This window comes from Eumetopias jubatus, unplaced genomic scaffold (genome assembly GCF_037043125.1).
Source record: "Eumetopias jubatus isolate StellerSeaLion01/CBP00866 unplaced genomic scaffold, mEumJub1_p1.0 scaffold_36, whole genome shotgun sequence".
Taxonomy (NCBI): Eukaryota; Metazoa; Chordata; class Mammalia; order Carnivora; family Otariidae; genus Eumetopias; species Eumetopias jubatus.
The window spans coordinates 1,196,205-1,210,455 of NW_028274842.1; the positions used below are offsets into that span (position 1 = coordinate 1,196,205).

General features: G+C 40.3%; 1 protein-coding gene and 1 long non-coding RNA gene across 2 annotated transcripts in view; one reads left to right on the top strand and one right to left on the bottom strand.

The window, feature by feature from the left end:
- The window catches only part of LOC148161938 (uncharacterized), a 202,974-nt gene that overhangs the window by 17,342 nt on the left and 171,381 nt on the right, over positions 1 to 14,251 (bottom strand). The window lies entirely within an intron of this gene.
- Positions 3,369 to 14,251, top strand: part of LOC114203190 (uncharacterized) — a 104,437-nt gene continuing 93,554 nt past the window's right edge. Inside the window, exon 1 of the long non-coding RNA XR_015767268.1 lies at positions 3,369 to 3,774. This is a non-coding gene — a long non-coding RNA (uncharacterized LOC114203190). The remainder of the gene's footprint in view (positions 3,775 to 14,251) is intronic.

Here is a 14,251-nt window from a genome sequence, read left to right on the forward strand (position 1 = left end):
CAGCTTTAAAGGGCTCCTAGTAGTCAAACATGGGACAACTGGAGCTCAATGATAACAATTACAACAGACTGAAGCCCATCAAAATATTTAAATTGCAAAGTTCATAATGATTGTGTGTGTGTGTAACTTTTGGAAATGATAAAGAAACCATTTGTTATCTTGAAAACTGATGGATAAAGGAAAGGAATCCCAACATCTTTCCTATATGAATTGCATATAGGATTGGTGATAAAAGAGTAGATGAGGGTATGTGTATTACTATAAAGGTAATCCAACAAATAAAATGACAGAATTTGCATATCACCATTTGGCAATTGCTAATGAATGGCTAGAAGCACAAAACATCAATGGCTGCTAAATTCACAGAATAAAGAGATAATCAGAATTACATGCCTCTTATAAGTTCTGAACTTGAGTCTGATCCAGTCTCTGGATCCAGCTCACAATTTGCAGAAAATTCAAGAGGACGAAAGAAAATCTTGGGTTGTATTAAGAATATGCAATCAGGAAAATCCAGTCTGTGGGAAACTCTACAGGGCAAATGGCCCAGGTTCCTCGACTGAAAAACTGAAAGGAAATGAGGGGATAGAAGAACTTATAGAGGAGGAGATACTTAAGAAGATGTATAAATTTTTTAAACCAAGACTAACTGATAGTGTGATGGGATCCATGTTTGGGTGACAAAACCATTTTTACAAAGCAAGGAAGCGATTGTCATAAAAGCCAGATGGTGGTTATTCATGTGAGCAGAAGGGTTGTGACTAGGCTGGAACACCTGGAAGCAGCTTCTGGAGCTGTTAGCAACAATCTACTTCTTGACTAGGGTGATGTTTGCCTTCTGATAATTTCTGGGGTTATACATTTGTTTTATGTGATTTTTATGTCTTTACTTTTATGATAAAATGATTCTAAAAAATTATTTCCAGGTGGATTTTTAGCTTGCACCGACATACTCGACCATCTTACCTATGAACCAGGCCTCAGTTTTTTCTTCCTGTCAGTAGCTGTAGGGAACACTTCCTAGGCCACAGCCGTGAGCTGAGGGAGAGGTGTTGGTGCAACAAAGGCAGGCAAATGGGCAACATGTTTGTGTTCTTTCTCTCTGACCTCTGGATCTGTGCAGTCCTTTCTGTCTCCCTTGCCCCAACTTACTTATTACTGTATGCAACTCTCACTGACTAGCTCTGGCCACATAGTCACTTCCTGTCCCCTGGTCAGGGGCTCAGTCTCTACAAAGGCCCAACAGCAAGTCAGAAGCTACTTTTCAAATGATGTTGGAATTTTCTGCTGTTGTTCCAGAACACTGGAGGTCTGCAGTCCAACTCTCCTATTTGAGACTTGGGAGAGACAGCAAAGCATCCTCGTCTACCACACACACATCTAGCGCACAGTATTTGCTGGATTGTAACCTATACACCAGGGTTGCTTGTAGCACAGACTAAGTCTGCGGCAGACCCCTCTCTTACTCTTAACTCGCCGCATTTGGAGTCATCTGAACAATGGGCTGGTTTCCCAAATGTGTACACAGTCTCCAAAATCTGAAGATGGCTACCACAAATTGCGCCTTTCTTAGTAGAAGATGCAAGGTTCGGTGAGGTGTTCTTTACCTTAGCTAGTACACCTCAGCATGACCCCCAACCAGTCTCAGTACGGTAACTTCATTAACGGGGCAGGTCCTCCAATCACTGCAGGGTCTTCTTCCACTTTCTAATGCCCATGTTTCTTACCAGAGCATTTAGAGTCCTTGCCCCTTCCCCCCACCCCACCCCCAACCCCCTGGGTTGATTAATAAGATGCCTCAATACAACTGACCGGCACAGTATTTTGTGAAATGTCCAGGCAATCAAAATTCCTTTGGCCTATATTGTAACAGAGCAGGAGAATTAATTTAACCAGTATAACCCTGGGACAAGACCATGAATGCGATTTGATGTCTGGGGCAAGCGACTGTAAATTGCTTCCGATCTTTTTTCCTGGTAAGGGTTTAAAAGACTACATTCGCGAGATTAATGGCTGCATACTACATGCCGGAGCTTGGTCAGTCTGTTCCGTTAAACATAACACACATCTCAAAATCACAACACAGCAGCGGCGGCTGGGGGCTATCACTTGGTTCGGTTTTAGAACAGCCGACTGTTCCGCCACGATCAGTATGAGTTTTGCTGATACTGGCCCTGGACGTTAAAGAGATAAGATGAGGACCCCCGCCCTACCTCCTTTACTTTTGTTTTTTAGAGATCGCGAGCGAGCGTGAGGGGGCCTGTGTGGGGGAAGGGGGAGGAGAGGGAATCTTTTTTTTTTGAAGATTTTATTTGTCTGAAAGAAAGAGAGAGCGCACACAGGCAGGGAGAGCCGCAGGCAGAGAGGGAGAAGCAGGCTCACCGAGCAGGGAGCCTAATTCGGGGCTCAGATCCCAGGACCCTGGGATCAGGACCTGAGCCGAAGACAGACGCGTAAGGACTGAGCCACCCAGGCGCCCCTCCCTTACGTTTTTAAGGATGTCATTACTCTGGCATTTCACCCAGGCTACAGTATTACCTTTAGTTTACTTATAATTTACCGATAAATTCTTCTGAATCTTAATTTTCAAGTCATGTATCTGCTCTATTTGTTACTATGAACAAAATCTATAGCAGACATCTTAAAGACTAAAGTTTCTAAATTTTCTGCACTCCTGTAAGATTTTATAAAAGTAAAGGTATAGTTTAAATCTATTGGTTGATTTATATAAATAATTGAACACACAATATTCCACATTTCTAGAAGATTTTTTTTTACACTATGATTTTTCTCTTTTGAACATATTTTGATATGACTGTCAAAGTTCTCCAGAGAAAGAAAACCAACAGGATTTATATAGGAAGAGTTTTATTATATGGAATTGGCTCACTTGATTATGGAAGCTGAGAAGTCCAACCATCTGCAAACTGGAAATCCAGGAAAACTGATGGTGGAATCCTGTCACCGGAGACGGGTTCTTGGACCCCACAACAATAGAAACTACCAGGCTGGACCCAAAAGTCAAAGGGACATGCAAGACTTTACTGGGGCTCCAGCATGACCGAAACGGAGACAGAAAATCAACACGAAGCAATTTAGGTACCTTCCTGCAACAACGCCAAGACCCTGCCTATACGTGGAAAAATTCACTTCACGGTCCAACGTGCTAACGACGGAAAAGCCGGGGGTGGGCGGGGGAAGTGCTTCCTCCTGATTGGTTCGAAGGGCCTCATTCTAATTGGTTGGAAGGACCTATCCTGATTGGTTGGTATTGGCAGGCAATTCAGGCAGCTCATTGGTGCTTTTTGGAGCTAGGTTCCCCCTTATATATAGCCTGCGTGGTGCTCTTGCTCTGTGGGACAAGCGGATTAACGGTAACAGGAAACAGAAGTCCACTGGCTACATTAGTGTTTTTCACCTGGGGTTTGTTCCAGTAGTCCCTCACTGTCTCAACCCCACGCTAAATGCAAAGGCCCTGAGAAGCCGGGGAGCAGGTGGCATAAAGACCGTAACAAGGACGAGAGAAGACTATATTCCAACTCAGCAGGTGGACAGGAAGTAAGAAGGGACGAATTCCTCTTTCCTTCCTCGTTTTGTTCTATTTACACCCTCAAAGGATTGGATGATGCCCACACACACTGGAGAGGGCAACCTACTTTTCCGAGTCCACCAGTTCGAATGCTCATCTCATCTGGAAAAAGCCTCACAGACACACCCAGGAATAATGTTTAATCTGGGCACCCTTTGGTACATAAAATGAATCATCACAGGCAGGTAACTGTATCTATTTTTTCCTTCTTTGATAATATTTGAATTGTTTCCAGAATTTTTGAATTTGGGAGTTTTAAACCTTTCATTTGTACGTATATTAGAAATTGAAATGTTTATTTGGATTTTGCAGATTTGTTAAAATATTTAAGAAAACATTTATTACTAGGTCTGGCACATAAGTTTTTCTTTATTTAAAAATAGTTTAGGGGTGCCTGGATGGCTTTAGTAGGTTAAGGGTCTGCCTTGGGCTCAGGTCATGATCCCAGTGATCGAGTCCCGCATCCAGCTCCTTGCTCAGCCGGTAGCCTGCTTCTCCCTCTGCCTGCCGCTCCCCCTGCTTGTGCTTGCTCTCTCTCTCTCTCTCTCTCAAATAAATAAATAAAATCTTTTTTTGTTGTTGTTGAGTAGTTTAAGGGGCGCCTGGGTGGCTCAATCGGTTAAAGCGTGTGCCTTCGTCAGGATCGAGCTCCATGTTGGTCTCAGGGAGCCTGCTTCTCCGTCTTTCTCTGCTGCTCCCCCTGCTTGTGCTCTCTCTCTTTCTCTTAAATAAATAAATAAAATCTTTTTTTAACATTTTTTTAAAAAGATTTTATTCATCCATTTGAGAGAGAGAGAGAATGAGAGATAGAAAGTACGAGAGGGAAGAGGGTCAGAGGGAGAAGCAGACTCCCCGCCGAGCAGGGAGCCCGACGCGGGACTCTATCCCGGGACTCCGCAGGATCATGACCTGAGCCGAAGGCAGTCGCTCAACCAACTGAGCCACCCAGGCGCCCATAAATAAATAAAATCTTAAAAAAAAATAAACATCTTAGAAAAACAAGTAGCTTAGGGGCGCCAGGCCAGCTCAGTCGGTGGAGCATGAGGCTCTTGAGCTCCGGGTTGAGTTCAAGCCCCACATTGGCTGCAGACATTACTTAAAAAAAAAAAAATGAAGTAGTTTAATAAAGTCTAAGATTACTTGTTGCAGTGAATGCTGTTCTGTTTTTTTTAAAGATTTATTTATTTAAAAGAAAGTGTGTGCCTGTGAGTGGGGGGAGGGGTGGAGGGAGAGGGAGAGGGAGAATCTCAGACTCCACACTGAGCATGGAACTTGACTCGGGCCTGGATCCCAGGACCCCAGGATCATGACTGAGCCGAAATCAGGAGTCAGATGCTCAACCTACTGAGCCACCCAGGCACCCCTTAATATTATTACTATTTAAGTCTCTAGATCCAGCACTTGAACTTGAACACAGCTCTGTAGTTTTTGCTCTATAATTTTTTTACTTTCTAATTGTTTTCTTCCAATAATAAAACCATCCTTTTATAGAAAAATTAGTACCAGTTCTGTTACAGTGTTACAATGATTATACTAGAAAAATGTCCCATTTCCTAATATCCCTTCTAGCAAGCACGCTGGAAGTTTGTAATGAGATATTTAAAAGTCTCGAAAATCCTAATACTTTTTTGCTAACAGCAGCAGAAAAATGCTTTTCTTAGTTCTCTTCATAACCAACTGTGAATTATGTTAATATAAACTTAAACTGCAGAACATTCAACATTAATTCTCAGTGATCATATTGATCATCAGATTCCAAAAATCAAGAAAGATGCCAACAAAAAAAAAGATTGAATGACTCTTTCTTAGGTAATGTGTGTATTAATCATGTATGCTCTACTGTGTCTCTCAGACCACTGATAGTAGTTGGCTGCAGTGGTTGTTGAAATGCGCACATTTCTTGCTAAGGATCCTTGTTTTGCACTCTGATATTTTCTATTCTACTGTGGTAGCCAGTTTCCAAGATAGATTCCAGTGTTCTCAACTGCTGGTATTCACATCCTTGTGTAGTCCTCTCTCACACTCAGTATGATTGAACTGTGCAGCCAGTTGGGTATTATCTGAATGATGGTGTGTGACTTCTGAGGCTTGGTCATGAAGGGCATTGTAGTTTCTGCCTTGCTGTCTCTTGGATCACTCTGGGAGAAGCTGGCTCCTGGGTCACGCATGAAGACACCCAAGCAGTCCAATGGAGGGGTCCACATGGTGAGGAACTAAGACATTCTGATAATAGGGCACCCTGTCAAACTTGTGAGTGAGCTATCATTTCAAAAATGTTATAGGGGCGCCTGGGTGGCTCAGTCCGTTGAGCGTCTGCCTTCGGCTCAGGTCATGATCTCCAGGTCCCGGGATCGAGTTCCTGCATTGGGCTTCCTACTCCGCAGGGAGTCTGCTTCTCTCTCTCTCTCTCTCTGTCCCTCTGCCCTTCCCCTCTACTCATTCTCTCTCCCTTAAATAAATAAATAAATAAATAAATATCTTTTAAAAAATGTTATATAATGAATCATACAGTATGTAGTTTTTTGGCTTGGCTTTTTTAACTCAGCATAAATCTCTGTGGTGGGACCACAGCTTTTTCTGTGGTATTCGGCTAGAAGTTTTCTGTCTTGCTAGACTGTCTCTTTCCTGGAACTTTGGCTGTGGAGGGCAGGTTATTGGGGGGGCTTTTTTGGTCTGCACCCACTGACGGGGGCAAAAGCAGGTTGTCTCGGCTTTTTCAGCTCCAAGTCTGAGATTATATGAGACAAAAATAAAACAAAAACAAAACCCCAGGGAACTCACCGTCATGTTGTTCCTCAGATTCTAAGTCCTTTAGCCAGTCTGCGTGTCTTTTCCACCTTACAGAGTCTTCTTAGGTTTGTTTTACATGTTTTCAGTCTTAGTGGAAGAAATAGGGAAAATTATGCCTGCTCCATCTTCCTGGAAGTGGAAGTCCCCAGGGCTGCCCGCTTCACTACATGAAAGGAAAATGATTTTTTATGATGTAGCTTTCTGCTTTTTGTCCTTATGGTTTGAATATTTTAGTTGCAGGAGAGAACATGTTGATCTTTATCCATTTGTCCAACAAATAGAAATAAACTAGCTCTTTGAATTGTCCATGTTACTTCTAGTTGTTTTTATACTTACTCGGATGAATTGAGAGAAGTGCATGAGAGAGTCTGGAGGGCCATGAGCAAGCAGTCTTGCTCTGGTTCCTAAGGTATTTTTAGGAACCTCCTACTCAGCAAAAACCTCTTCCACCACTGAATTCTATCCCCAAACTCTGATAAAATGTTTTCTAATTTACAAGTTTAACATGGGCTCTATTGTCTAAGTAAACACAGGGAATGACAGACAGTTCCTACATTCCTTGGCCTTGAATTGTGCTGCCCCTTATGAATGACTGGTCAGTCTGGGGGAACTCAGCCAATACAGTACAGACAGCTTTCTGTAATTTCAGGTAAAGCCTTCAGGTTCATCCTGAGTGGTGCACAGAATGGAAAGTATGTTTGAATTAGCACAGAGCCAAAATTGAACCGCGATCCATTCTTCACACAGGATGTGCAGAAATCCTACCCCACCAGTGCAATGAATTATTACAAGATCAGAATTACCCACTTTTAATATAAAAAGACATCCAAGCTGAGGATAACGTCTTAGACCCCTAATGTCAGTATTTTTACTTGACTTCCTCTTTGCGTTCCCCAAAGGAAAACAGTGTCAACGTTCAACTGGATTGTGGGCTTTTGCCCACAGTCATTTGAACTTCCCTGTCTTTTTCTGCTTTATCTTTGCTTTATTTTTCAGAATATGCATGATCTTTTTTCTGTGATCTCTCTATGCTTTCTATTCATTTAACCTTTTCTATAAGAATACCTCAGTATATCCAGTTTTCCTACCCTTCTCCCAGCCTTCCTAATATCGATTATATCACAGTCACCTAATATTAGTGACAACTATTTTTTATACTGTCTTTTGTACCCAGAGCTACCTTCTTTCAGTAGTAACTGCAAAAGAAGCCAGAGAACAAACTGTCCTTGTTCTTCCGAGGTAATTTTAAGGCTTTTGTTGCGAGTGCTAGTCTTGTTCCACCTAACCCACTTTCTTTCCTTTTTTCTATTTCACATGGGTATTTACTTGTCTTGCTTATCAAGATCTGGTTATTCCTACACCTATGCGGTGTAACTTTGATCTGTTTATTTCTAGAACCTTGAATTTTTCTTGGCAGTTGGTATCTCAGATTCCCTTGGCTAAACTGATCTGTTTCCCAACCTGAGTCTTACTCAAGGCCAAGAGTTTGTGGAATCTTTACTGTCTGATTGCTAGGCTTTGGCTTATTTTTGAACATCCACCTCAGTGACTAGCTTTGGGTCACTTAAAGTGTTTCTGCTCTTCACCCTTCCTCACATAATCACATATGGCAACTTTGTGAAATGTGAACTCCTTTTTGTCACACTTGAACTTATGACCCTATCCAACTCTCTCCAGGCCTATGTTTACACTTGGAAAATTTGACTTTCCACATACAATTGATTATGAAACCCTGTCAATTTTGTGTTCTAGAAATTTCTAGAACCTGCTCCCTCAGAAGACTGCTTCAGCTGCAAATTAACAGAAACACAATTCAAGCTAGCTTTTCAAAAAAAGGAAACTTATTCTTTATTACTAGAAAAGTCTAGAGATTAATTAAAGTTAATTAGACCCATATACTCAAAACAGTGTCATCAGGAACCTTCCTCTCTGGTTCCTTCTGTTCAGCTTCACTCTTGGGCAAGCAGAATTTTTTTTTTTTTTTTTTGCTTTTTAAAACTTTATTTCAACATAACTATGCTTACAGAAATACATTCATATTGGTTAATAGAATGCAATTTAAGTTTAACTTATCCTACACAATTTGGACCAGAGACTTGGTGCATGGTTTAAGCTTAAAAAAAAAAAGGATTTGCAATCTGGTTTATTTTTCATCTATTACAAATGTATGTAAAAGATCCTCCCATCAAATGCTGCTAAAGCAGGCAGCAAGAACCTTGAAATAGTTTGGTTTGTCTTGGAAAAACAACACGTATTGCACTGTAAAAGTTTATAAAATTGGTACAACAAAACATTGTTGTAATGTTTCAATGCCAGTTTACAAAGATCAGTTAACTAATGGATGTTGAAAAAAGGGTGGGGAGAGCTTATGTACACAAATGAAAATGTAAAAGCTATCGATTTAGTTAAAATTGCATGTAGATTGCAAGTCTACACAAACCAAGATTCAGATAATTTATTGAATCGCAAGCAGAATTTTTCATGGTGGGAAAGATGGTGCTCTGCAGCTCCAGGCTCACACAGTGCTTACAGACATGCCTCTGGGTAAGGAAATTGGGGGACTGGGGTGCAGGGGTGGGAAGGAGACTGACTTTGGCAGGATTTGAACTTTTTTACCTTGTGCTGATTAAATAAGTGCACCAATAGATCATTACAAATTGTATTACAAATTGGAAATTCAATCCGTAGAGATATGAGCTAAGTAGAAAATAAAAATCCTGTTAATTAGGGAGAAGGTGAAAAGGTGAGGACAGCAGTATCAAATACTGCCCAGGGTACAAGCAAGTGAAGAACTGAAAAGTGTCAACTGGTTTCAACAACATGGAGGTCAGTGATGAGTTTGACAAGGGGAAGTTTGTTGGGACAAATAGCCAGAATGTGGTGGGTTGTGAAATGAAGGGGAGCAGAAAGGAAGGGAGCACGTAGGAGGGGAAGTATTGGAAGACTGATGGGAAGGAGCCAGCGGAGTGAGGCAGTTTGAAGATACAGGATAGAGTAAGGCACTTGAGAAGTCATAAGAGGTAGGCCACTTCTTCCTCTGAAACAGGAGGGAAGAAACGAAGATTCATACATAGATAGATTTGTGTTATTGTTCTGGTGGCAGGAATTTGAGGGGGTCCTTTTGATGACTTTTGTTTCTCTATGAAAACAGAAGTCTGATTGCCTCAGATTGCCTGCTGAGTGATTCTGCAGGGCTGAGTGGGGAGGGATGTGTGTGTGGCAGAATTCAGAAGTTTGAGAAGAATAGAGAAGATTTTTATCTATGTTACAGAGATGTGGAGAATAGAAAAGTAAGACAACTAGAAAAACATAATTCTGTAGTTTCTTTTCAGTGCTGAGAGCCCATTTGAGGTTGATGACCATAAAACTATAGTAGCTTCCATCTACTTGACTGTGATTTTTCTCCAGCAAAGCTCATGGGACAGTTGGAGGAGGTGGGGAGTTGGTGTTACCCAGGGTCAAAAGGACAATGGGACAATGGAATTTAAAGCTGTCTTCTTAATGTATATAGTCTGTTCTGCCTTCTTTGACAACATTTTCCGCTTCTTCCCTAGATATTCATCTGATCAAATAATGCTTGTCATTTTTATTTTCTGAGAAAATTATATATTTTTAAAATTTTATTTATTTATTTGAGAGAGAGAGAGAATGAGAGATAGATAGCATGAGAGGGAAGAGGGCCAGAGGGAGAAGCAGACTCCCCGCTGAGCAGGGAGCCTGATGCGGGACTCTATCCCGGGACTCCAGGATCATGACCTGAGCCCAAGGCAGTCACCTAACCAACTGAGCCACCCAGGCGTCCCGGAAATTATATATTTCATATATATTTTTAAAGTTTTAGCATGAAGTTGTAGACAGTATTTTGTAAAGAAAAAAATCTTCCAGATCTATCATTATAGCCTTATTTCATTCCTTACTTTCTGTATGTATTTGCTCTTTTTTCTTGATTAGCTAGAGGTTTTTTTGTTTTTCTTCCTCAGAGAACCCATTCTTAGATTTTTTTCAGTTCCACTCTTAAGCCACCTTTAATGTTGTCCGGCCTCTTCCTGTTCCTGTGTTAGACAGCTGCTGTGGGGGAAGGACACATTTCACCCATGCTCGTACCTCTCATAACAGTGGACTCTGATGTCTTCCACAACCTTGGGGTTCAATTCATTTTTATGGGAATGGCTTAAATTTTAATGTGTGATTATTTTCCTTTAGACTCTGTAAAAGAAACTTAGGGACTTCATTAAATTTGCCCTAGTTTTTTGGTTTAGGACTTAAACGTATGGTTTTTCCACTTCTAACAAATTAGTGGAAAATTTTACACATTTTATAGGTTAAAGGACTACTTACTGTGGCAACGTGGGAAAGGGAGGAGATACCAAAAAGCTCTATTTTATGGTTTCTGAAATTGGAATTAAGAGATGATGTTTAAATTGTTATCCATCTATCAACTTGGTGGCTTTGGGTATGACTTGAGTGCAGAGTATGAGGTGGTGTGTGTACAACAGAACTGAAGAGGTGAATTTTCCTTCTGCAAAGATGTTTGGTAGAATGTTAGTGAGTGGGTGGGACAATGGGCATCCGGGCATTCTTGTACACTGCATGCAGAAGTGAATATCATTATGGCCTGCATGAAAAGCCATTTGGCAACATCAAAAGCCTTACATATGTGCATATTTATATGTCCCAGAAATACTGCTGCCAAGAAAGTATCCTGTGGCAGTAATATAGACAAGAGGGCAAAGATACATGTATATACGTATTTACTGCATTACTGTTTTGAGTAGAAAATGGAAACTGAAAATTTTGAATCGTAGTGATTTGTATAGATTGTAATATAGCTATATAATAGCTGGCTTATTATCTAAAAACAAGAATGTGTGTGTGTAAATATATATATGTAATTATAATATACATAGTTTCCATTTAAAAACCTGGAAAGGGGTTTTAGTCAAGGTAGCAGCAGGATACAGATGGCACACTCAACTTGAGTAATGTGAGAGAGTTCAATATCAGGATTATTCACAAGGTGTAGGCAGGCTATAGAGAAACAACAAGGTATGGGATAGAACCTGGAGCTGGTGAGGGTGTGGAGGATAGGTTCTTACCACCTGCAGGTCTGCCTGAAGGGGCTGGAGGAAGGGGCTGTGAGGCAGGGAGAGCTATGTGGAAACACCTTTTGACAGGATTGATGACTTTTTCTAAAGGCGTGTAGCCTTCCCACAGCAACTGTACAGTGTGGGTGCTAGGGAGTGAGTGTCTTGGCCTCTCCTTCCACCCCCTACTCTTAACCAGTGTTCTTCATTCACTGAGCTCAAGCAGAAATCAGGCTGCAAAGGGATTGTCTCCTAAGGCACAGAGCAGGGTGGCAGGATTGAGAGGGGATCTGGAGGGGCAAATAGAAAACATCCAGGTCAACAGAGGTATGCCACTATGTTAATAGAGGTTGTCCTGGGCAGTGGGATTATGGGTTGATTTTTTGAAAATGAACACATATGACTTGTGTAATTTTTTTAAAAGTTTAAAAGGTTTTTTTTCTTCCCATAGGCATAGTTTATCTTAAATCATCTGAAAATTAGGAACTTGCTTTGCCAAAATTCAGTTGTTTTGTACCTACACAGCTGAATGCCCTCTCTTAACCCTTAGCCCTTACTTACTTAAAAGTATCTTCAGAGTTTCTTTAGTTAGAAAACAAAAAGTTTGCCTGATTCCCCAATGTTAGCATTTGGGGGTGGGGTGGGGAATTGGATTTATTTGGGAATTCTGATTGCCTCTTGATGAAACTCTTGGGACCACTGTGACATTTAATGTCATTATATATAAAAGCAGCCTGAGTTTCTCAGAAGAAAGGAGCTTTAAAAAACACAATCTAATTCTATAATCCTGATAGAATATAGAATTTAGTTGGGTTAATAGCATCATTAAAGCATTCTTTTCTTTTTAAAGGTATGGGTCTCACCTTTATTTTTTTTTAAGATTTGTTTATTTATTTGATAGAGAGAGACAGAGAGAGAGAGAGAGAGCATGAGCTGGGGGAGGGGCAGAGGGAGAGGGAGAAGCCGACTCCTGGCTGAGCAGGGAGCTCAGTGCAGGGCTCCATCCCAGGATCCTGGGATCCCATGACGTGAGCGGAAGGCAGACACTTAACCAACTAAGCCACCCAGGTGCCCCACATTATTCTTGAAATGAATTTGTTAGGCCAGTTTAAGATAAAATAGCCTACATTATGTCCTTCAGTGGCATATAAGGAAACATTTATATTATTGTTTTGTGAATACTGTTCCCCCATGGAGCAGCTTTAATATATACTAATTTTCTTCCTTTATTTTGAGAGCTTAGGACCTTGATAATAATGTATAATTATTCTAAAAATGTTGATATTGCCTATAGTTAACTAAAAAATGAGCAATGTCTTCGAAAGGTCTACCTTCAAGGGAAAGTGTTCTGTATAATTGACCCAACTATGCATTGTTAAACTTTCTCCTCTTTTTCTCAGCTATTGCTTTTTTCTTTATTGGCACAGTTTTTTAAATTACATTTTCTATTAGTGCCTTTTCTGGGGAAAAGATGGGAGTATGTGTATGGCATGTAAAGATGTCATCTTTCAAAACCAGTGATTAAAAAAAAAGCTTAAAGTCAGCCAGAGAAGAAAAAAGACATCGTATTAATTTCCTATAGCGGCTAACAAATTACCTGAGGAGCTTAAAGCAACCCAAATTTATTATCCTAGAGTTTTGTAGGTCAGAAGTCTGACATGGGTCTGACTGGGCTAAAAACAAGGTATCACCAAGGGCTGCATTCCTTCCTTTCTGGAAGTTATAGGAAAGACCTGGCTTCCTTGTGTCTTTCAGTGTCTAGAGGCCACTCATGTTCCTTGGCTTATGGCCCCTTCCTCCATCTTCAAACCCAGCACTAAGCATCTCTGTGATCTTTCTTCCATAGTTACATTTCTTTTTCTCACTGTATTCTGCCTCTCTCTTCCACTTTTAAAAACCCTTGTGGTTAGATTAAACTCACACAGATAATGCAGGATAATTTCCCTATTTTAAGGTCATCTGATTAACAACCTTTACTCTATCTGCAAATTTAATTACCTTTTGCATCTAACCTAACATATTCATAGGTCTCATGAATTAGAACATGAGTATTTCTGAGAACCATTTTTTCTGCTGACCGTAGTCCATTTTTCTGTCCCCCAAGTATATTTGTCCCACATGTAAAATACATTCATCCCATCTCAAATCTCCAGTTACAGCATCAACACAAAGTAAAGAATTTCATCTAAATCTCATTAGCTCAAAAGTCCCAAATCTCATCATTTAAATCAGGTATGGCTGATCTTTTTGTTTTTTTTTTTTTGCTTACCTCATACATATTACAAACAGAGGAAACAAGATAAAGATAACCGTAGATTTCTCATCTGACACAATACAAGTGAGAAAATAGTGGAGCAACCTATTTTCAAGTAGTGAGGGGAAAAAATTGCCCGTCTAGTATTCTATACCCAGCAAAAATATACTTATTTTATTCAGTTGAAAAGAAGGTAGAAAAAGAGGAAAAAGGGAAAAAGAACAGATGGACCATATAGAAAAAAACAGTAATGTGATAGACTCTAACTTAACCACATCGTTGATGGCATTAAATGTAAATGGTCTGAGCACTCTAATTGTAAGGCACAGATGATCATATTGAATAAAAGCAAAACTCAATAATATACTGCTTACAAGAAACACAGTTGAAATATAAAGACACAAATAGGTAAAAAGTAACAAATGGGAAAAGATATTTCATGCTGATATTAATTATATAAAAGCTGGAACGGTTATTGATAGCAAACAAAGTAGATTTAAGAACAGTTACTGTTAGTAGGGATGAAGAATGTGA